Source organism: Mesoplodon densirostris, chromosome 14 (genome assembly GCF_025265405.1).
Source record: "Mesoplodon densirostris isolate mMesDen1 chromosome 14, mMesDen1 primary haplotype, whole genome shotgun sequence".
Taxonomy (NCBI): domain Eukaryota; kingdom Metazoa; phylum Chordata; class Mammalia; order Artiodactyla; family Ziphiidae; genus Mesoplodon; species Mesoplodon densirostris.
In genome coordinates this window covers 77,132,198-77,155,277 of record NC_082674.1, presented here as the reverse complement: position 1 = coordinate 77,155,277, position 23,080 = coordinate 77,132,198, and the positions used below count along the sequence as shown (strand labels likewise).

At 49.7% G+C, this 23,080-nt stretch overlaps 2 long non-coding RNA genes across 3 annotated transcripts in view; one reads left to right on the top strand and one right to left on the bottom strand.

The window, feature by feature from the left end:
- Window positions 1-345: 345 nt before the first annotated feature.
- LOC132501990 (uncharacterized) lies at window positions 346-6,249 on the bottom strand. 2 transcript variants are annotated; one of them, XR_009534373.1, is made up of 2 exons: window positions 5,977-6,249; window positions 346-4,983 (listed from the first exon to the last, which is right to left on the bottom strand). It is a non-coding gene; the product is annotated as an uncharacterized LOC132501990 (long non-coding RNA). The 2 variants fall into 2 exon arrangements; XR_009534372.1 differs by having other exon boundaries at window positions 6,015-6,249.
- The window catches only part of LOC132501989 (uncharacterized), a 56,756-nt gene continuing 36,222 nt past the window's right edge, over window positions 2,547-23,080 (top strand). The window contains exon 1 of the long non-coding RNA XR_009534371.1: window positions 2,547-2,718. This is a non-coding gene — a long non-coding RNA (uncharacterized LOC132501989). The remainder of the gene's footprint in view (window positions 2,719-23,080) is intronic.

The following is a 23,080-nucleotide window of genomic DNA, read 5'->3' as shown; positions in this document are numbered from 1 at the left end:
AAGGGGATGTATGTGCAAAGGTTTCTTAAAAAGTCCTTCCTGGGAATCCCTGTGGCCTGGTGGTTAGGAATGTGGCCTCTGACACCAAACCGCCTGGGTTCACATCTGGGCTCTGCAACCCTGGGCAGGCTCCTGGCCTTCTCTGTGCCTCGGAGTCTTTGCTAGAAGTGGGGATGATGTCGCTACCTTCCTCATAGGGCTATTTGAAGGATCAAAGGTCTTAATACCTGTGTGTGTTTAGGAGACCGACTGGCACATACTAAATACTCTTAAATGTGAGCCATCAGTATTTGTAAGAATCCTGTGCCAATGCTGTTATGCACCGTCTCCAGACCGTTCGCTGTCTTCAGGAGTGAAACTTGTTTATTTCCCTAAGTCATGGAAACCTAAATTCTTCCAGTGCTATTCTCATTGGGGAAAAAGCATGCCGATGTTTAAAACGTGTTTCCATGTAGCCACATTTAAAATGTCATCATTGGTTCCTTTCTGGTGAACTACGCAGAAGTGAATCCTCTCTAGAACATTCCGTATTAACAATCATGGGAGGTGGTGCTGATTTGCCTTAATAAATAATTTATTTATGAATGTATTGATGGCAGCCCCTTCTCACACTGGTGCCCTTTCCCACTTCCTGGCCCGGATGAGAAGAGCTTTGGAAGGAGGGGCAATCAGGAATTGACACATTATCCCTGGGATTATCCGATGCAACACTACATGGAGAACACAGTTCCACTGTCTTTCCACAGTGGTGGCTCAAGGCTCCTGCTATAAGAGGAGGCCTTGCCCTGGAGGACTCCGGAAGCGTCACTGAAACAGCGTGGCTGAGGAAGAAACCACTGGTAAAGCAATGACGCCTCTGGTAGGGCCTTTCCGGCAGGAGGGAGTGGCTGTCCCTTGGAGCCTACCTTTCCCAACTATTTCAAATTTCTTTAATTCCTTCCTGGTGGTTTTTTTTTTCAATTAATAATTTTTCAGCTCCCCCCAGGGATTAATGAGTTGACCTAATACACGTCTTCATAAGTAGAGGCTGGCTTTCTACATATAGCACAAAAATAACAATTCATAATCCCTGCTTCAATAGCCCTCACAGCCTCCTGGCATCAATGCCTGCTTCTCGTGGGGCTGCTAGACCCTCACGTCCTAAGATGTGTCCCTTTAGGACAGGCTGCTCACGAGCCCACTGCACCCACCCCCATTCCCACTCTCCCCCAAAAGAAAACACACTGCAACGAATTGCACAACATAGCCGTTCTGAAATTCCAGAAAACCAACAGGCTTTCCACGCTCCTGGAAAAAAATCAAAAACCAAAACACTGCCAGAAACACGAATATTTGGCCAGTTGACTAATATACTGCAACGTCCACAGGGACCTCAAAGCACTTGGTATTGTCTGATAGAAAATGCCCCGATTGCCCTGTTGAAAGAACTGAGATCTAGAGTAATGAACAAGTATTATTTCCCTAAAATGAATCCAGCTGTAAATGGAGAGTGGGTTTCCTGACCCCTCCCGGGTGCACACAGATGCCGCTTGCCTGGGTCTTCTGCCCACTTCCAGAACAGCATTTCCTCATTGGCTTTCTGTGCTTTAGGGGTATCAGAGTGTGGCCTGCACAGTGACAGGTACTGAGTTAGAAAGGGTGAAGGGCACCCGTGTTCACCCCTGGTCTTTCATGGGTCACCCTCCAGAAACCAGGGTGGGCCTGATGCGGCCACAGCCACGCTTCCTGGCTGCTCAACATCACACAGATTCTGCTCTTCCGTTGCCTCTCATAATTTAAAACTGTGGGAAGCTGTGGAAGGCTGCCCCACCCCCGGGATCATTCCAAAGAAAACTGGGAGGCAGAGGCTAGTCTCAGTTCTTGCATGGAAACATTCATCAACGGTTTTTAAAATTGCCAGGGTTCTACTTTCATTTCATTCCTTGGGACTTGAATATTCAAATCTGGCATAGTCTTGAAGCCTGAAAGATGGATTGAAGAGATTTGGTACATCACTTGATCTTAAAAACAGGGCATACAAACTCTTAATAAATAGCTTTGAAGAGATCATGATTTTAGAGCCCGTGATTTATTACTCTATCAGAGGAAGAGGTGCAGGAGAAAACATACACTGAAATAAGCATGACTAGGGCAAACTAACCTCCTGCAAGAAGAAGATAATACCTCATTCCTCTCTCCCCCTGAAATGCCCTGAAAAGAGCAGTTTAGTGCAGGAGTTTTGCAATCCGTTACAAAATTTCAGTGTCTATTGCAGGTTCAAATGCATAGGAAGTTCTTGCATTTTCTATTTCAGCTGTTCCCAGATCTCCTAAATAAAGCATTTCCCTAGTGTAGGCTCCCAGGGCTACATGTAGGGCAGTGGCTGGGTCTGCTTGCTGGGGTCAGGAAGGCTGTTCTTCCAGGAAGGGCTGCAAAGACCCTGGGAACGGGACCAGCCCAGCTCACAAGTATGAAGAGAATGTCGGGAGAGGAAGTGGTGGCTGTGAGTCAGCATGAGTCATCTCGTTCCAATGAGAATGAAGATTGAGGTGTGCGCCTTTTTTTTTTTGAGTCTCAATCGTGTGGACATCATTGGGAATGGAGGGAAATAACTGACTGTATGGTCGTTGCTTTTTAAGTTTCAAACTGACATTCCAGGCGGGCTGTGCCTGAGTCAGCATCTGCTTTCACATCTTCACAGCCTGGTCCTGGGAAGGTGGAGCCCTCAGCTTCTCCCTGGTGAGTAGGTTTCTGTCACTTTCATGTTCATTTCTGCAGTTTGCCTCAGTGTCTCAGCTCTAGGAAAGCTGAGGGGTCTTGGAGTGGATACTGTGTTTCGTTGAGACATTGAAGATCTTTGACTTTAGAAAGGTGGCTCTCTGCCCTGTCCCTGTAGCTACTGTCCGGGAACCTGATTGCTTGGAGTTTCTTAGCGGTTCATTGTGAGAATGCTCATCCTATATTACCGAGGAGACAGTGATGCTTGGCTGGTTTAAAAGCTGTTTGAGACTCCTCTGTGGAGCCGAAGGGAAGTTCAGAGGTGGAGGTGGGTGACTAACCCAGCGGTGCTGAGGCCGGGCTGGCTTCCGCTTCTCAGAGGTGGAGGAAAGACAGCTTCTGAGCAATTTCTGGCCGCGTGGTCTGAGCTTCCCACTTTTAGTGCAAGAAATACACAATAAAGAGGCAGACTTTTGGCTTTTCTCTCTAAGAGCATGAGAAAGATTCCAGGAGCTTATTTGGTGTCTTTTGCCTTTCCTTAACACTGAAAAGTCACAAACAATAGTAAAATCAGAAAGAAAATGATGCCGCGGACTGGGGGGCAGGGGGTGAGGAAGGGGGAATTGAGTGGTTTTGAGACCTGACTTGACCTCGGTATGTGTTTCTCAAGCTGTTAACATTCTGATAAAGCTTAGCTTTACTGTCAAGTAAAATACAGGAAACTTTTTTTTTTTTCAAATGTCGTCTGGTTACTGTAAATGAAACGGTTAAAATGTCATAAATACCTTATGGTAAACATTTTTCAAATTTGCTTAAAAATCTGCACATCAGTAAGCAGGGTATGACAGAGCTTTTTCAGTACAGTCATTTGAGTGTGTGGGCTTCCTGGGTTAATAATGAGTCAGCACCTGATTTCTAAACTTGGAGCAGCTGAGAGAACATTCGATTTGCCCCCAGCACTGTGTGGTGGCTGGCGGGCCCCCTCTAGGAGGATTCCGGCTGTTTGGTCTTCGTTAAAACCAACTTTGGATGCCTCCCCTGTTTTGGTGACGCCTCCAGCTTCGGTCCCAGCTCTGCTATGTGTGGCTGGAGGGGTCCCTGTGTCGGACCATCTCCTTTCGCTGACATTGATGGTTTTTAGGTTATGCCACGACCGGATTGGTTGAGTATACGGTTGGTTCAATTAAAAATCCAGAGTTTATGAAAGGCTGGGGTGGCCCAGGGCTGAAGCTGTCCTGGCTGAGGGACCCGGTGGGAGAGGCGGTCACCATGTGAGCTTCAAAGCCCAAGTTCTGCAGGTGACACGTGGCGTGGGAAGATTGTCAGCTTAAAATCCGAGAGCGGGATTCCGAGGAAGAAAACCTCCCTCCAGTTTTATCCTTCTTATCTATAAAATGAGAAAACTATTAAGAAAATTAAAAAAAAAATTAATGATTGGGTTGCAGGCTAGCAGCTCAAGGGCCCAACACAGGCCTGTTTGAATCCATCCCCCCCAATTAAGTCCTGCTGACCTGCCCGGGATTGGTTTCTTGTGTTCCAAAGACTGTTGTAGGGGATCCCATATTCTTTGGGTCACAGGCCCTGATGAACCCTCATGTCGCAAGGCTCTGATAGCCTTGGGCTTCCAGACCGTGCGTGACACCACCCGTTTCAGGGGACGCCTGGGAGGACTCAGAGAACCAGCGTCTGCCAAGTGCGTAGAAGAGGGTCTGGACTCAGAAGGGACCCCCTCAATGTTAGCTCTGCTAGCTTCTCTTCTTACCTGGACCCTAAAGGTATCTGGGCTCCCCGAGTCAGTGCCTTGACTTTTTCAAGCAAGATCCTGTGATTCCAGTGGGATCAGCGGTGTTCCAAGGCTGAGCCACAGCCATACCAGTGTCAACTTGGGGCCTCAGCCAGGCAGAGACCAGGGGTTTCCAAGGTGGGAGACCTGCCCAGTGTCTCTTTCTTGGTGAGTAATCTTCGTAAGCGCTCAGAGAAATGCCATCTTCACGGAGAGAAGAGCCCGTAAAAGGAGAAATGCCTTAGGACATGCCTCTGTGTTCCATGTCTGCCTGCACTTTCTCCTGTCCTCGTTTCAGAGACCACATCAGGTATCAAACTTGTGTTTATCACTGCCTTTAAATCCTCCCGGATAAGCACTGTTGGGAAGTGGCTTTGAAGTGGCTGATTGTATCGTAGACATTGATTCTGTCATGTAGAAGTCAGGCAGTTGTATGGATGCTAGAGGTCCACTGGTCTCTTACCCATGAGACATAAGCCTGTGATGAACTGCTGTTATCATTTCTGTAATCAGGAGAAAGAGTCATTTAAAAAGGTCAGAAATAAGGCCATGGCTAGGTCTGAAAAGAGAGCATTTATTAACGTGATTTGCTGCTTGGTCATGTTTTTCTAACTACCCAAAGATGCTGATTCTAAGTATGGATGCAGGCAGGGAGTAAAGAGGGAAACATTCTATGATAGAAACTGAGCAGACGTTTTAAAAGGACATCTACATCAAAAGCAAACAAGCAAACAAACAAATGCTGAGAGTTTGATGACATTTGGAAGTTGCCCGGTGCCCTGTGGTCGTGGCATCCTCAGCCTGGGGACTGGCTATGGCTTGCTGGCCTGGCCCCCCACTCCCCACACCTAGTCAACACCCCGACCTGGGCTCTCATTACCTCCTGCCACGAGGTTTCCATGGTACCCGATAGGTGTGTGTGTGTGTGTGTGTGTGTGTGTCTGTGTGTCTGTGTGTGTGTGTCTGTGTGTCTCCCACTGTTTGGCAGTTTGGGCAAGTTTCTTAACTTCTTGGTGTCCTACCTTCAACATTGTGAAATATAATAGCACCACCCTCCAGGGTCCTTGTAAAGATCAGTGATAATTGACACACAAGTTACAAGGAGACTCAACAGCCATTCAGTACACATTCAGTGATTTAGAAATATACCCACACACCTTTCCACCTCTCCCTGGGCCCTGAACCCTGTGAATCCAGAAGGAATTGGCTCTCATGCCCCGGAAGAAAGATCCTGTCTGTGTCATGAATTACATGGCACGTTCTGTATTTGCAGGATATTTATTGATTAGGTGAATGGGAAGTGCTTCTTGGTTCTCTCCAGGAATACCTGGGGTTCTAGATGTCACGACCATCATCATGACCATCATCGTCATCATACTTATCCGTCACATCATCACAGTGAGAACAGCTCCCATTTCATTCAGCTCCAACCATACGGTAGTAACTTTCTGTATATTACCTTTAACCCCCTCCTCCCAACATACACACATACCCACCCTGGAAGGTAGAAAGGATGGCCCGTTACTCAACTCACTGGAGGTCCAGGATTCCCAGGCGGGTGTGTCAGGCAGAGCAGTTGCTTCAAGGAGTGCATTGGTGATGGGAGAGCCCCTTACCCCCATCAGGAGAGGAGAGTCAGGAAAAGCAGGGGCCCAGGAGGGTTCTGTGCATCATCCAGCAGACTGAGGTCACAAGCCAGAAAATACAGGACCAATGAATTCAGACCTGCCCCCGGGGTGGAAGCAGCTGGATTCTGTACTCATGCTTCCTGTCTTAAAGCCAGCTACAGTCAACTTCTGGTTATTTGAAAATCATCATAGTATATGGAGCTGACTCATATCGAAAATATTAAGTAAGATACACTTAAAACTAGAACCTGGGGGAACATAACAGGACCTTTCCTTGTTGATTCTGGAGGTATTCAAGATCATGCAGTGCCTCAAAAGCCAGATCTTTACACTCATTCTGCAGGGGTCCAAGGGAAGTGTGTCCTTTTGCTCCGTCTGCCCTCTCCAGAATGGCCCCGTCAAAGTAAGGCACCAAGTGCATTGTCCATCTCCTGTCTGAGTTTAGGCTTTGCATCCTGGGCACTGGCTCCAGTGTGCATGTCAGTCTTAAATGGCACCGCTTTGTGGGGAGTTTTTCCCTGCAGCTACCACTTGTGCTATAATCCAGAGGACCCTCTGCCCAGCGCCATGGGTGGGACAGTGCTGCGGGGCAGGGTTTGGGCTCCTACCAGACTCAGGAGAGTTCTGGTTAGACCACAGAGCTCAGGCAGGGAGAAGCCAACAACAGATCAGAAGGAAGTCGAGGCCACAGGAAGGAGGGGTGGGTGGGATGCTTGGCTGTTCTCAGAGGATTACTCTGATTAAAAAATAAAACAACAACAACAAAAAAAACTGGTTTTATTGCATCTTGTAATAATTGTAATAATTGGAAAAGCTAACAGTGATGGCCAGTCTTATCCATTACAGTTTTCTTCCTTACCTTTTGCTTTCAGGATTGATTATCCTGCAAGTAAAGACTTCTGCTACAGGGACTTTTAGCCCTCTAGCCACCCTGTCCTTTCAAAAATGTATCATACTTAAAACATTGGAATTTTTAATGATGGCAGAAATGTATCATTTTAGCTCTTCTCACTGGACAAATCATTTATAGAGTGTGAGAGGGATGCATGGGTTTCTCTCAGTTCAGCTAGATATAAAGGGGTATAAAGGGAAATTACAAAATAACAGTGCCTCCAACAAGTGTTAGATTTACTTTCTCTCGGGTAGAAAAAGACAAAGCAAGCTGTCTGTCCAGGGTGAAGGTCAAAGGGCAGTCAGTTCATTCATCTCTCTTCTCTGCCATCCTCAGCATTGGCTTCCTTCCTCAAAATTGTCTTATGGTTTTATGAAGGCTGCTAGAGCTCCAGCCATCACCTCTGCATTCCACACAGGAGGAAGGAAGGAGGTGGGGGCAAAAGGCTAAGAACCCTAGATGTCAGGCTCCTTTAAAGAGCCTTCCTAGAATCCCCAACTAACCCTTTCTGCCTAAGTCTTTCATTGGCCCCCTATCTGTAGAGGATCCTAGGAAATGTTGTTTTATAACTGGGCACATTGCTGCCCCTGACAACAGGGGTTGTTGACAGCACAGGACGCAGAGGAGAAAGGATATGAGAGGGGCAAAAAGCAGACATGGAATAACCACCTTGCTCTCACTGGAAGTATCAGGAGGGGGGTACAAAGAGACTGTGGCTTCAAGGGCTTTGAACAACTGGAGGAGACACTCAAAGGGACAGAAATCACTTGTTTGATTTTTTTTGTTATATCTAAGTAGGATTTCTTTTCATTCATGCATTTAGCAAATATTTCTCATTTATCCAATAAAATAATGATAATTCGAGCACTGCTTTGTTTATGGAGTGTTTCCTTGGTAGCAGGCACGGTTCTGGATGCTTTGTACATAGGACCTCACTGAGTCCTCCCATAACTGTGTGCAGATTCTACCAAGTATCGTCCCCATCACCCAGATGAGGAACTTGGGGCACAGGAGGGTTCAAGGAGATGAGTAAGGTCACACTGTTAGTAGGTAGAGGAGCTTGGCTTTGAACCCAACCGTCTGGTTCTTGGACCCAGAGATGTGAACCCGCAGACAGGTCTCTCCTATTTATATCTTTCTGGTGAAATAGTCATAAATAAGTCCAATAAGGTCAGGCCGCCATAGGTGCCCCAGGAGACTGGCCCAATGAAGTGGGGAGCCCTCACCTCTGACAGCACCTCCTGCCTGGGGAAGACGCATTATAGAATGGGTCCAAGCTGAGCATTCTTCCCCACCCCCCCACCTCCCCACTAGGGGACACACCAGGAATCTCAGCTATGTCTGGGCTCATGACTCACCCCTTTCCTCACAGCCAGCTCCTCGGCGTCCTGAGTCAGGACCACGCCCTTCCAGTCCTGAGGGTGCAGCCAGGAAACTGCCCAGACCTGGCTTCAAAGGCTGGGCAGGGTTCCAGCGAAGAGCAGAATGGCTGAAGTAGGAGAGGTTGGGCTTCAAGGGGCTGCATTTTATTCACATCACTCAATCTGATCAAAGGCCAGAGACGGGGAAACGGTCACATTCTCCACTCCACACAACTGCCTGTTTTATCTAGTGACACAATCAGGGCCAGGAGGATGCATGAGGACAGGAAGGATTTGGGGGAGGACGAGTGTTTGCTGTTACCCCACCTTGGACCTAAGGCCCCTCCTGTGCTTTGCTTGCTCTGCACTGTCCCAGCGCCTTCTTCCTCCAGCTCCTGTATAGATGGGGTGGCCAGTGGAAGACATAGTCTGCAGCGGGGTAGCTGGGGATTTTAGGAAAGCTCCTTAAAGGACCTTGACATCTAAGAGGCTTAACCTTTTCCCCTCAGGTCCCTCCTTCCTCCTGTGTGGAATGCAGAGGTGATGGCTGGAAATCCAGCAGCCTCCTTGAAACCATATGACAATTTGGAGGAAGGAAGCCAGTGCTAAGGCTGGCAGAGCCAGCAGATGGAGCAGGTTTGGGAGGCCAGGAGCTTTACCTGGAGATGTGACTCTTTTTGGAGTGGGTTTACCTGCATGATGCAGAGAGAGGTGGGAGAAATCACTGGTGGAGAAATTCAATCTGTGGGTCAACTAGGAGTGTCCATAGCGTTGTCAGGGTCGCTTCTGTGTGCAGCTGCATTTCATATCTCTGGTATAACAGGCAAAGGCTCAGGGCTGCAGAGTGACTTCCATGGCCCTCAGGTGCTTTTGCCTTCGTGGGCCCTTCCTGATGAAAAAAAGTATCATGACTGTCTTGGTACAAAGATGCATGTCATCCAGACTGGATTTATTATTATATATTCAATTTCATTATACTCAGGTTTTTCTTCTGATGTGAAAATAAACTAAAACATTTTATTTTGAGAGTATTACGGGCCCAAGGCCTTGTCCCCTGTGTGCCCAGTGCAGAGGAAGGCCCTGGGAGGGCCTCGTCATGGAGAATGGAGGCTGGTCCCAGTGGGGGGGGGGGATGGCTTCTGGACTGTGGGTGGTCCCCTGGACTGTGGGTGATCCTCAGGACTGTGGGTGATCCCCTGGACTATGGGTGGCCCTCTAGACTGTGGGTGGTCCTTTGGACTATGGGTGACGCTGGCAGTGCCTCTGAGGATGGCAGGTGGGTCTGGCCTATTGTGCATAGCTGGTGAGCCTCAAGTCAGCTTTGGAAATGACGATGTGGGTTTTCAGATAAGGATTCTCAGAGCAGAGTCATCTACCCTGTGTCCATTTTTACTTCCCCATTCCTCTTTCTCCCTGTTAATTGCTCCACTTATTCAATGGGTTTGTTCAGGGGGTAAGGGTTTCAGCCTCCAATACTAGGGCATCAAAACTGGAACACTCCTTTATTCTCCAAATCTCTAAATTACATTAAATCTGTTCCAAGCTTACCCTACTTTACCCCCTCAACCTGCCTGTTGGGGAATTCAGATTCTTTTATGATTGGGGATCCCTGTTTGTCCTGGTATCATTAAACAATCCTGGGGTTACCCGGTTCCAGAAAACCGGGGCTGGAGGTGGGGGGAGTCCACTGAGGCGGCCGCCAGCACTGCTGCTTCAACGCTGAAGACTTGCAGCAGTCAAGGTGAGGCCCCAGAGCTACTCAGGGTCCTGCTCCAGCCTAATGGGGACCCGCATGACCCGGGGCTCTGTCGCCCGACCACAGAGCCCTGCCTGGAGGTGCGCCACCGCTCCTGGGGTCTTGGCGTGAGCTCCCAGCCTCCGTAGCTGCCCTCGGCTGTGTCCGGTGGGAGCGCCTTCTGCATGCCTGTGCTGCCCGCTGCCCGCGGCCCGCTGCTGGACCTCTTCTAACCTGGGCCTCCGTCTTGACCAGGGGGGCAGAAAGAGCGTGATAACAGAGGGGAAGAAACAGAAGACGCTCGGGGGACCCATGGGAGTCACATGGTGTCCTCTGTGGCTTCCCAAACCTCCAGAGCAAGCCGTCCAATTAGTGACTGCAGCCACATGTGGCTAGTGTGACTGGGTCCTGAATTTAAATGTTTACTTCATTTCAATTAATTTAAATGTAAGGGCACATAGCCACATGTGGCTAGTGGTTACCCTACTGGACGGCACAGATCTAGAGCTTGTTTTCCTAATCTGGGCAGCTTTGAGATCGGGATGTCACCCTGAGGAAGGATGTGGCACTGGGGTGAAAGTTCAGAATTGGGCACCGCGTGCGCTGAGGTCCCCCGGAGGAGGGGTGTCCCTCCCAGGTGGAGAACCCTTCAGCCAGGAGCTGTGGGCCAGGCAGATGGGGGTCCAGGGCCTCTGCCACCAGTGGCCGTGAGCCTCAATGTCCCTATCTCTGGGGGATAAACCCCCAAGTGACTCTCAGGGCCTCGAGGGCCCCAGCTAAGGGGCCTGTCCAGGAGGAAGCCGGGGCTGGGTGCCTGACCCCTGGAGCATTTCTGCCAATGGGGTTGATGGCTTTTTCGAGGTGCGGGGGCCTCAAGTGAGGAGCACACAGCCTGACCGTCTGTGCCTATTTGATGGTGAACTTTCCTGTTTGGGGATAGGCATCCTTAGTTTTGTTTGTGTGAAGCCATTCCAGGGACTAAGCACAGGCGTGGTTCCTGTCACTGGCCTCCTACACATCCCCCAAGTGTGTCTTTTGACTCTTCTGACTTTTCAGGAGAGAAGCATTAAACTGTGTTCAGCCACCATGGACAAGAAACACGCAAGCAGGGGGGAGATGATCTGCCCCGGGGGGAAGATGGCAAACCTCGGCCTCCGGCCTTGCAGCTCTCAGCACGGCACACGTTCTCTCGGGCACAGAGGATGTCCTTGCGCACGTATGGGATCGTGGGCTGAGACGCACTGCCATCCCTCCCCTGAGGCATGCCCCCAAATTCCATTTCGCTCCTTGCGGCTCCCCCAGGCCCGGTGCTGTTTGCTCTGGTTCGTGGACCGTCTGTCGGTGGGGAGGCTGTGGGGCCCTGTGATGGAGCAGCTGCTGGAGCTGGACCTCCGTTTACTGTGCTGCTCACTGCCGGGCAAGTCATCTGTGCCTCCTGACCTCAGTTTCCTAATCTGTGAAATGGGAGCAGGAGCAATGAGCACAGAGGATTGTTTCGAGGATGCAAGGAGTTCCTTCAGGAAACTTTCTTAGAAAAGTGCCACACATAGTAAGTGTTTTATAGTGTGAGCTTGGAATTGATGCCTTTTGGCCATTTGTGGTTTGTTTGTTTGTTTGTTTTTTGCGGTACGCGGGCCTCTCCTGTTCTGGAGCACAGGCTCCGGACACGCAGACTCAGCGGCCATGGCTCACGGGCCCAGCCGCTCGGCGGCATGTGGGATCTTCCCGGACCGGGGCACGAACCCGTGTCCCCTGCATCGGCAGGCGGACTCTCAACCACTGCGCCACCAGGGAAGCCCCCCATTTACCTGTTTTATTTCCCCCCCTTTTTTTTTTTTTTTTTTAAATCAAGGCATAGATGATTCATATGCCATGTACTCGTGACCTTTCTTTGGGCCCCAGATCTCCACCCCAGCAGTGGTCCATCCACTCCAACTTCAGCATCCGAGGAATTCCACAGGCTTCTTTTTTTTCCAGGCTCAGGGGTAACATGAGCTGTGGAGCTGTAGACCACTGGGGGAAAGAGATTCAATAGTCCATTCTTTCCTTTTTTTAAAATTTTTATTTTATACTGGAGTATAGTTGATTAACAATGTTGTGTTAGTTTCAGGTCTACAGCACAGTGATTCAGTTATACATATACATGTATCTATTCTTTTTCAAATTCTTTTCCCATTTAGGTCATTACAGAATATTGAGCAGAGTTCCCTGTGCTCTACAGTAGGTCCTTGTTGGTTATCTGTGGGGTTGGCCAAAAAGTTCGTTCGGGTTTTCCATAAGACGTTACAGAAAGACCCGAATGAACTTCTGGGCCAGCCCAACATTTTAAATACAGTAGTGTGTACATGTCAACATCCTTTTATGCACTCATTATTCAGCAAATGTTTCTTAGGACCTGTGGAGACAGGGGATGAACAGATGTGATTGTGAGGAGGGCTGCCAGAGGAGGGGGCACAGCAGTGCTGGGCGAGGGTGTCTCCCACATAAGGGGTGGTCTTTGGTGGTCCCTCTGATGAGAAGACATTTGAGTGGAGATCTGAGAGGAGTAGGGGTGTGTGTGTGTGTGTGTGTGTGTGTGTGTTGCCTGCTTTTCCTGTGCAGATCTGGCAGCTAGCGTGGAGCCCTGGCTCCCCCTCACCAGCTCTGTGGCCAGGAGCCAGTCACTGAGCCTCTCTGGTCCTCGTACAGCATGGGCAAGGGGACCCACAATGGCAGGTGCTCAACAGCCCAACGTGGAGTCATCATCATCACCAAGACAAGCTTCATTTGCCACTGGGAGTTCCCCGGGTTTGAAGGGCGCTCCCACCACCCTCACAGTCCCTCTGTGTGAGCCCCATGAGGCAGGGGTCCCCAACCCCCAGGCCACGGACCAGTACTGGTCCACGGCGTGTTAGGAACCGGGCCTCACAGCAGGAGGTGAGCGCCTGGGCGAGCGAGCGAAGCTTCATTTGCCACTGCCCGCTGCTCCCCATCGCTCGCATTACTGCCTGAACCATCCCTGCCCCCCGACTCCGTCCCTGGAAAAATTGTCTTCCACGAAACCGGTCCCTGGTGCCAAAAAGGTTGGGGACCGCTGCATTATGGCACAAGGTGTCATCTGATCTATACTTAAACCCCTTCTCTCCTTCCAGACACAGCTTAATCCAAAGCGTCTTTTCTGGTATTTGCACATTTTGGACGTAGCTCTGCCCCTGAAGCCACCCCATCATAGCCATGATCATAATTCTAGTCATAATTCAACACACTCATTAGCATTCATCGAGCAATTATTCTGTCTCCCAAACTGTTGAATTATAACATGAGCCCCAGCTTCTTCCACGCCAGAGCCCTTCCAAATGCATGGACATCAGCACTTGTATTCAAGCTCTTCCTTCATCCTGTGGTTCCTGAAAGATGCAGCAACTGTGACCCCGTGCTGCCCTCCTTGGCACGGACTGCAGTTCTCTGATGTCCCTCTTCACAGGAGCACCATACTCTCCCTTGTAAGGGATACTAGGCTGAGGTTTGGGGCCAACACGCCCATCTGTTGGACCCGCAAGCAGCTGCCATCCCTGCCTCTGTGTGGGGACATATTTATTTATTTTATTTAATTTTTAATTTTTTTTCTTTTTGCGGTATGCGGGCCTCTCACTGTTGTGGCGTCTCCCGTTGCGGAGCACAGGCTCCGGACGCGCAGGCCCAGCGGCCATGGCTCACGGGCCCAGCCGCTCCGCGGCATATGGGATCCTCCCAGACCGGGGCACGAACCCGTATCCCCTGCATCGGCAGGCGGACTCTCAACCACTGCGCCACCAGGGAGGCCCCTGGGGACATATTTAAAGCCACATCTCTCGCATTTTGCATTTGAGGTGCTGACTTATTTTTGATTTTTTTAAACAGAAGTAAAATTTTACATTCTCCTTAGTTTGATCTTCTAGATTTGGCCCATATGTTCTCTAATTAAAATGTAAAGCTTCACATCATCTGCCAGTTGGAGAGGTATCCCTTTCATATCTTTACTGGAAGATCTTTTGAATCAGTGTAGACCAGGAGCAGAGACCTGTGGCGCTCCACTAGTGATTGTCTTCAAGGTTGCCAGCATTTAACAATCCGGGGCACCTCACCGAATGCAAACAGCTTACCTTGCTGCACAGGTTTCAGTCATGTGGATGAAAGGACGAGGAATATACAATCAGATGTGTGATGTGATCCCATAGACTGGTGGTGCAGGCAGTAATAATTTAGACACTCAGCCAGACTTCGGATGGATAGCCATCCTCCTTCTCTCCCGTTCTGTTCTTTCTTTCCCTGATCCTCAAGCATGGGGAGCTTTTGGCAAGGCTGGCTAACTCTTGGGCAGCTGTTAATTAGATACTAGCAGTAAGTTACCTTAAACTTTCAGAACATTTGACTGCTCAGTTGTCAAATGATTGCTGTTTTAGTTGTTTTACATAGTCACATCCTCGGAGTTTGTGGGTTGGCTGCATTTGATTCGCTTCAGATTTGCCTTTCAAGCTGGAGCCACTGAGCCCAGCCCGACAGACGGGTGGCTGTCTGTGAATGGTCCCTTTGAAGTCCCCAGAAGTGCCAGCTCAGGGTTAAGATCTGCGGAGGGAGAGGTGAGACGCAGAATGAGCACAGACTGCCACCCAGCAGCACAAGAGGTGACTGCAAACCACGAGCTTCCCCGGCAGAAAGTGAGTCTCCCAGGCTCTGTCTGCTGGTCCAAAGTGGGCATTACTTGCTCTGTGTTCACCAGCTGAGTCCATCACTGGGGGACACTTGGATGGAACAGGAATGGTCACTCGAGAAAGGATTCTATTTTCCAAGAACACATCCAGATGAAAGCCTTTTAGGATCATTCAAGTACATTATTTCCAAGAGAAGACAACTCTTTTGTAATCCCTTCTGGGGCAGCTCGTCCCTGGCCACAGGGAGTCTCGCAGGTGCTCTGAGGTTGGTGAGTGATGGGGCACACCCTCTGGCCACGGGCACCCTGAGGGCGGCACCTGGAAAGGGGTGCACCGGGGGCGCTGTTTAGCTGGTGCATCTCAGCATCTCTTGAGATGACCATATGGATTGTCTCTTTTAATCTGCAAACGTGGTGAATAGGCAATAAGATTTCCAGCTTTAATTTGTTCGAAGAAGGTTCAGAAATAAAACTATAAAAAGCTGTCCAGTGGAAAGCACGTTGCTCCCACGGTCTCCCATCTGGCTCCCACTGACCTCCCCCACCCATCACCCTATTCTTAGTGTCTTACATATCCATCCAGACTTTATGCAAATATAAGCACGTAGTTGAATGAGTCTTTTTCTTTTCTTTCCTATTTTCCATAAAAACTACCACAGTCGTTTTTGACTGTGAAACCACTTTTGTGTGTGGAGAGGATCGGCTTATGGGCTCCGAGCTCAGCAGCCCTGCGTTTGGGGCTGGCAAATCTCCGGGTTCCAGCGGGGCTGGCTGAATGCCCCCTTCTTCTCTGTACTGCGGGTGAGGCCCTGAGCTTGCCCAGGTGTCCAGGGGACAGGCAGGCAGCCCCTCACACTCTGGGAAGGCACGTGTGGGCTCCGGTCCCCAGTGAAGCCCCAGGGAGCCAGAGGGGTGAGTTGCCAGGATCAGGCAGTTCTAAGACACGTTCCCAGGGGTTGTGTCTCCATTCCCCAAGGTGACAATCTGGAAACCGGCCGAGGACCAGGAAGGAGAGCAGTCACTCTGATGCCCTGTGCTTCATGAGGGTCCCAGACCCCTAGAGTCACCTTGACACCAAATTGTATTTACAGAGCAGGCAGGTCCGGAAACGGGGATTGCGGGTTCAAAAGAATTAATCTCAGAATTCTCCTGAGCAAACCTCCCCGCCTAGTGAAAGTCAGTGCTCCTGTGGTGGGAGAAGGTGCCCCAAGCAGTCACGGCTGGCTTTCTACGAGCACCTGCTCTGGGCCGGTGTCTCACACGCTGTCTCTCACCGAATCCCCCTTAAATGATGGTCCCCATTCCTCACAGGGGAAGCAGCGCCTGAGTCACTGTGCTGACTCAGGCACTGCTTCCCCTCTGAGGTGCTGCTTTCTTTTTTTTTTTAACAGATTCAATGTAAAGTGGAATGAAAGGGGCTTATTATTCTTTTTTAATTTATTATTTATTATTTAATTTTGGGCTGTGTCGGGTCTTTGTTGCTGCGCTTGGGCTTCCTCTAGTTGCAGCGAGTGGAGGCTACTCTTCCTTGCAGTGCGTGGGCTTCTCATTGTCACACAGCTGACAAGTCGGGTAGCCGGAGTCCCAGGCCAACCAGTCACCCAAGGCCACAGCCATGCCAGCTTCTCAATGGACAGCTGTCCTCATGGCAGCCCCCGGGCCTGTGGGACTAGCTGGATTTTACCCTCAGAGCAGCCAGGGGCTTAGGAGACAGAAGGCAACTCAGAGGCCCAGGGTGGGTGACAGCTTTGGCGAGAGAGGATGGCCCGGCCCTCTATCCATCCCTGTTTCTTTCAGACGCCAGCCTGGCCCTGTGGCTTCCTCAGAGGCCCTACCTGCCGAGGACCATCTAAATCAGCAGCAGGATTTTGAGCTGGATGGAATTCCACGCTTTTTAATACCTTTAGTTTGACTCCTTCTCAGCACAGACTTGACTCTGATGGAAGAGAAAGCAAATGGCAGGTGTTTGTTAAGAAGAGGACTTATTTTCGGGGGACTGAGTTTGGGGGAAGAGCTGGGCAGAGTCAATGATAACGAAAGTGAGTAGGAGTCCCACTTTGTGAGTCACCGTCGAGGGCCTCTGGGTGTGTCATGGGTTGGGTTGTATCTCCCCCAAGTTCACATGTTGAAGGCCCACCCCTCCAGGAACTCAGAAGGAGACCTTATTTGGAAATCGTATCACAGGTAGTGAGGTAAGATGAGGTCATCCTGGAGTACGGTGGGCCCCTAGTCCACGAGGGCTGGGGTCCTTACAGGAAGGGGACTTTTGGGACACCCACATAGAGAGGATGCTGTGTGAAAGTGACCAGGAACGAGGAGGGAGGCTCGGAACAGATGCTTCCCTGGAGCCTTCAGAGGGAGTGTGGCCCTGCGACACCGTGATCGCCGACTTCTAGCCCTCAGAAGTGTGACATGATACGTTTCCATGGTTTGAGCCCCCCAGTCATTTTGTGATGGCAGCTCTATGAAATGAATACGATACGGTGCACATCCTTAAAGGTCCTGAAGGAGGCGCCTCGGAGCAGGTCTCCATCCGCGTCCAGCCCAGCGTGGATTAACCCTCGAGAAGCATCTGCCCACAAGTAGATGAGTGGATGATGGACGCAGGCCATCAGGTTTTATTGAAGCAAATAAGATGTTCTCACTTTGTTTTCACTTTTCCTGAACTGCCGAAAGGCAAAGGCGCAAAAATGGGATTTGGTCTTTACATTTGCTTAAAGAAAAAGTGAAAAAGGAAAGAAAAGGAAAAGCATGCTTCATCTTTGTACGTGATGGGATTGATGCTCCGTCCAGTAGGTAGCCTACGGGGCGTGTCCCCATAGGGGGCTGTTTGGGGCCGTCACCCCCAAGGGCCCGCGACTGAGCGAGCCATGGGCTCCATGTGAGCAGACAACCTCACACGAGAACCTCCCCGACGATCGGAACTTTCACCCGTGATGTCGTTTTCCGGCTCCTTTCCCTTCTGCCCACGTTCACAAGCATCACTCCAAATTCACAGAACGAGGGCCGGGGCTCCCTAGTGCCCGGGAAGTCACATTTTCTGAGGGGATTTTTTGCCGCATTTCCTAGTTATTGAGCACGGGTGTCTGTGAGTCTAACATAAACATGTGTTTGACAAGCAGTTCAGAAAAACAGGAACCATCAATTCATGAGAACTTAAAGAAAAAAATAGTTTAAAGAACCGAGAAGTTGCCACATTATAGTGAAAGAATGTCAGGTTTGGGAAATGACAAAAGTGAGCAGTTTTCACCTCGAAAACCTGGTGGAATCAGTTACACAAGACGTAACCACACACAAACATGGGCATTTCTTATCATATAAGAGCATTTACAGTCAAGAAGCTTCTTTCAGAGTATTTCATGGAAAGTTATTTTAGCAGCAAGGCGAGCCTTCAGCAATGAGTAGTCGTCAAGTGAAACCTTGACTTCAAAGTCAGGAGACACAGGAGCCCAGACTCAGAACAGAAGGCCACCGGCAGGGTGGATGCCCACGTACACAGCCCCCGTCTTGGGCATCATGTGCTGGCCGGGATGCCCTTGTGGCTGGGCAGGGGATGCACCTACCGCCGGGGTCCCCCGCTTGCCACCATTTGCTACAAGTGTCAGCTTTTACATGTTTAAATAATTCTTTTATTGTAAAATTGAGGGCACGATTTGAAGCCGAGCAAAAACTGCTTAGAAAAAATACTACGTCTGTGGGGCGTAAATGGCTTATTTACCTTAAGGTACTATCTGAAGAAAATACAAATGTACCAGGTGAAGGTGACCTGATGGTAGGGGTGCTGTGTTACTGTCCCAGGACAGAAAAGGGGTTCTTCTGGGACCCCATGGCAACACCCAGACCACTCTCCTGGCACCAGGTGCAGGCTTTAGAAATTAAGACTGGGAAAAAGGGGATGCTCACCCATATTCCTATTACTAGAGCTTTCTGCTGTTCCCGTTCACACATATTTCCTTCCAGTCTTTTCCCTCTGTACTTATTTAGTAACTGCCTAAGTAATCTATAACATAATTAATCTCCTTTAACATTTAGACTAGTACACTTTATGGAACACCCTTTGCCTCATTTTTGTGGTCAGCTTACCTTGCAGTCGTGCACAACTGGTCTCTCTTCAGGGGACTCTCTATTCAGGGATGTCTTTACATTTTGCCCTCCCTGCTGAAGAGTTTTATGGCATAAATCTGATAAAATTGTAGCTATACATCAAAAAATATAATAAAGGATTAAACCCAACCTCCAGAAATACTGATTTTTAAAAACAAATGTAAAATCTAGCAGATTGTTCTGGGGAGAGTTGGTTTAAAGGAGAGGTCTGTGGCTTACTAATTATACTTTTAAAAATTGCCAATTCATATTCTTTGCCCCGTTTCCCCTTCCTCCCTCCCTCCCTCCTTCCCTCCTCTTTCTTTCTTTCTTTCGTTCCCCCTCCCTCCCTTCCTTTCTTCCTTCCCTCCTGTTTTTGTTCTTATTCTGTAAGAACTCTTCAAATATTCTGTATTTTAAACCTTTGATATATATCCTGCAAGTATTTTTTCCCAGTCTGTTGCTTGACATTTGACTTTGTTTCTTGTGTCTTATTTCTTTTACAGAAATATTTATTTTTTTATGTAGTCCAACCTGTTATTATTTTCCTGACCTCCAGGTTTTAGCTTGCCTAGAAGGTCTGCTCCCACCTCTAGATTACAAAAAATATTCTCACATATCTTTTTCCTTCAGGTGATTTGTAATTTTATTTTCGAGATTTAAAATGCCAAGTATATGGGGATTTTGAAGTATTGGGGGGTTGTCAAATTTGTCTCTCAATGGCCAGCAATTTTTCCCAGCACCATTTCCTAAGCAGTTCACTGTTTCCTGCTGAAAATATATTTTAAGTTTATATATTTTAGGTTGAGGGAGTTAGAAGGGGGTGACATAGGTGATTTTGGTTGGAAGGTGGGATTGAGGCCTTTGACACAACCCCTCTGCTTTTCAAACATCCTGTGACTTCAGGGCTGAGGGATGCTCGGCGCTGTTAGAGAATGTGAAACAGAAACAGGAAGGGGTCGGGCAGATACATGGGGACATATGAACGGTGAACACAGTTGGAGGACAGAACAGCCACAGCAGAGGAGAGAAGATGTCAGGGGAGGGCTAAGGGGAAGCTTGGAGTAAACAGGTCCAGCGGGCCGCCAGCTCATGGAACATAGATGCTCAGGTGGACACAGGCCAGGCCGGGCCAGTTCCTGGGACACTCAGGGGCGCTGGGAGAATCAGGGTCGGATGGATATCTGCGTATTGAGAACATCTGACCTGAACCTGGAAAAGTAGACGTGCTACCCAGGTAGAAAAGAAGCCTGATTTTTCTGGGGCCAAAAATAAACAGATCAATGACGATCAGGTATGGACACAATCTGTGAGAAAGAGCCGACCCCACCAAGTGGAGGTGGAATCAAACCAGATGATTAGAGGGGCTGTCAGGTCTGCTAAGGGCTCGAGTGGATGGAAATATGGGGAGGGCACCCAGAGGGCCGGACTGAGAGCCCCCTTTCAAAGAAGTCTTCCTGGGAGGCTGTGATGTCTGTCTTACCACTGTGAAGACTTAGGGTGAGACCATTAAGTCCCCGGGGTCCATGGCAGGGATTGGCTGAGCCAATCACGTGATTGTGTGACCTGTGCATCACACAGGTCCCCGTGTTCACAAGGTTGGTGCCTGATTTAATGCTCTGCTGTCACCATCTTGAAATTCTTAATAGTGTTTGAATAAGGGACCGTGCCTGTTCCCTGGGCCCCATGTGTTCTGAATTTGGGCCTGGACGTAGGTAACAGGTCCCAGCTGCTGTCCTGGGAGCCCAGCTGTCGCTTGCAGTCCTGTACACCCTGTTCCAGGGAGCCCCCGATGGAAGGAAGGCAGGGCCTGCGGGAGGCGAAATGGACTTGTCCATGGTGACTTGGCCTCTCCACGGCTGCTTTATGTAACAGCAGGTCCTGATTTATGAAACATGGCTTGAAAGCAGCTTACGGAAATGAAGGGGAAGGGGGTGAGGAGAGAATTTTCGGAGAAATTCTGCCGCTGTGAAAGAACCTCCAGCCACACGACTCCCTGCACTTGGGCTGTGTTCTCTCTGCTGGAAGAGTCCACAGAGAAAGGAGGCTGCCAGCAGGAGGCCCAGGCACTCTGCTAAATGGATGGCTCAGACGTGCTCTTCTAAACAGGTTTCCTTCCAGAACTAAGAGTCCAGGGGCCCGAGGGACTATATCTCTGTCCTGAAAAGGCACACTCCAGGGGGTGGAGCTGTTGGACCATGTTTCCAGTTGACCCACCCGTTGCTGGGGAGCCCTCAAGATTGAGAGAATTGTGCTTTCTGTTCATGATTCTCTCAGGACCCACGGTCCTGCCACTCTGTGGTCCTCCCTGTACAGAAGGCACCACCATGGCCTCAGCATCCAGCGCTGAGAGAGCCCCAGAAGGATGTTCCTGGACATTACCTGGACATTAGGCTCAGGCACGCCTACTTGGGGACAAACTTGTTGTCAAGTTATAAAGAAAGCACCAGGGGGCCTGATACCACCCCAGGTTCCTGCCCCAATTCTCCTAAACCCGTGGCTCCCAGGTGAGTTCTCCTGGATTTCATGGATCGAGTTGTGACCACTGAGCACCCACTGAGGTCAGCCCACTGCAGGGTCCTTGGAATCTGGTAGCTCAACAATGTGATGGTGAAACACCCAGAACATCCGGCTGCAGTTGCCCTCCTAGGAAGCAGAGGCTTCAAAACAACTCTTCTCTGCTGTTTTCATGTTCAGGCCACCTGTGGGTCAAGTCATTCATAAGGTGGCCATGGAGGTGTGGGTGTAGACCACAATAAAGGATATGCTCCCCCAAAAGCCTACAGGCAAGGATAGAGTGGGAAAATCCAAGTTGATCCAAGAGATTTTTTTTTTTTTTTTTTTTACTGCAGGACTTCTCAGAGCCTTTGGCCATGCTTTGTAAATATCCAAAATAGCATAAAACAGGCAGTAGATGGTAGATGGTGGGGAAACCCCCCCTCTCTTTTATTTTTTGGAGAATTTTATGGAACCAGAGTTCCAGTGAATGCAATTTGAGATAACACATTTCAATATTATAGAAGATTAGAAGGAATATATTAGTATGGGCGGAAAGAGAGGTGACATTTGGATTGAAATTTAAAAATGGGAAAAGAACCCCCTATGGGAGGAGTGGTGTGGTCAGAGGCAGAGTACAGTGGCACGTGGTGCCTGCAGGGCTGGCCGGGGTGCGAGGAGGAGCCTGGGCGCTTTGTTAGAGCCTCGATTGCCAGATCACCGTGCTGGGCCTTTCACCTGCAGGCAGTGTGTGTGTGCCCACGCGCGTGCGCAGTACGTAAAGGTTTTGAGTAGAGAACAGGATGATGGAGCTTTAGAAAAGTGACTTTCTGGGAAGAACTGAAGACCTACTGGAGACTCAGAGCCTACTTAGAAGGCACTCGGCACGGAAACTTGCCGTGCATGGCCAGGAAGGACTGGCCTGGACCATGGTGGGCGGGGAGGCTCAGATGGGTACACGAGAGCCGCGATTAAGACAGAAGTGGCAGCAGGGAGAACTGGGTGAGTTGTGAAACTCCAGGCCGCCCATGTCACCCTTGACATTTGAGAACTCAGAGCAGATGGTAACACCTGGGCCCGTCTGTACACATGGGTCAGGAAGGTGACTGCGACCATGTGAGGGGTGGGCACGGGGTGGAAGTAGTTTCTGTCACCCAAGCATCAGGAAGATTGCAGAGGGATTCCCCCTCTTTCTCTCATGTGCATTGGCTGAGTGGCACCAATAGCTAATGGGAACACCTGTGTGTCAGGTGCACATCATGTCAGCATGCCCCGCCGGCCACCATGGCGTGGCCAGCTCCTTTGGCCCGTTGTCTACGCGGAAACTGAGTGGTGACGAGGAGGAGCTGGAGGCATAGGCAGGCCCTTTCAGTGACGGATGGCTGAGCACTGCTGGTCAGTAACTGCAGTCCCAGACGTGCATTTCATAAGGCACATTCCAGTCGGATGTGGCTCTTTTAAAGCAGACGACTTCCTTGCTATTTGGAACCTCCCAAATCCGCTGCTCACTGAGCTGCCTGTCCTGGAATCTCACAAATTTGCACGTTGCTGTTCTAGATGATTCAAACAAGCCCTGTGGTTTGGAAGTCACAGGTTCTGCGGCTGAGTGTCCATGCAGGAGACAAAGGTTGAGGAACAGTATCTCCTAAACCCAGGTTTTATGTTTGGATCACAGGCAGCACTTCCGGACCATCTCCCAAGGAAATTCACCCGGTCTCTGTTCTCTGTCCAGTCCC